Here is a 1105-nt window from a genome sequence, read left to right as displayed (position 1 = left end):
CTTGGTAGGATGCTACGCTTCCTACGCTTCAGTGATATTTTTCTGCCCTATCCCTTCTTACCATGTATCTCTTCTTTTTCATTCAGTCTGTGGTACTGGAATAGGACAAAGTTGTCTCCCGTACTGTGGATTGACTGGGAATTTCAAACACACAACAGCTTCAGCACAGGCAGTAGTCTCTGTGAGTTGCAAAACGTATCCTCAGTCCATCCTGCTGCATCACTGTCATTTGCTGAAAAGTATTCCTCCTACACTCATTCATTATCACCTCCTCACATTCCTCATGCAGAAGGCTATGGGCGCATCCCCAGCTGTATGCTTAATGGTAATACACTTATTGAACTCTTCTGTGTCCAACACCAACGTCTTGTCAATTAAATACATTTTCCGCAAAAAATAGAGACAGCACCTTCAACTCCAGCCTTTTTTCCCCCCAGTTCACAAGTGGAGGAGTGGAGGTAGCTGTCGGACAATCCAGCAGCAGGATAAGGCCCTCAAATAAAGACAGTACCTTACATCCTTCCTCATCAGCAGCGCAGCACAGTCTGATTCTTTTTCCCACCAGCTTCATTCAGAAAGTCTGTGATGTAACTGTCAGTTCGGTTTCTCCGCCAAAATTTGGGAAATTCGTGCAGCAGGATGATACACATATAAATAAATGAACAGAATTCCCTAGACAGTTTAAAGCTGAATATAAACAGTCACAACAGCAATAAACTTTTATTTTATTTTTTATATAAGGTTACTGGTTTCAGTCGGTTTTAGACCATTTTCAGATCCATACCAATTAGTACAGAAACCAGATGGCGGTTATAAGAGTCGAGGGGCATGAAAGGGAAGCAGTGGTTGGGAAGGGAGTAAGACAGGGTTGTAGCCTCTCCCCGATGTTATTCAATCTGTATATTGAGCAAGCAGTAAAGGAAACAAAAGAAAAATTCGGAGTAGGTATTAAAATCCATGGAGAAGAAATAAAAACTTTGAGGTTCGCCGATGACATTGTAATTCTGTCAGAGACAGCAAAGGACTTGGAAGAGCAGTTGAACGGAATGGACAGTGTCTTGAAAGGAGGGTATAAGATGAACATCAACAAAAGCAAAACGAGGAT

This window comes from Schistocerca nitens, chromosome 9 (genome assembly GCF_023898315.1).
Source record: "Schistocerca nitens isolate TAMUIC-IGC-003100 chromosome 9, iqSchNite1.1, whole genome shotgun sequence".
Classification (NCBI taxonomy): domain Eukaryota; kingdom Metazoa; phylum Arthropoda; class Insecta; order Orthoptera; family Acrididae; genus Schistocerca; species Schistocerca nitens.
The sequence above is the reverse complement of the archived record's forward strand: the minus strand, read 5'-3'. Positions refer to the sequence as shown.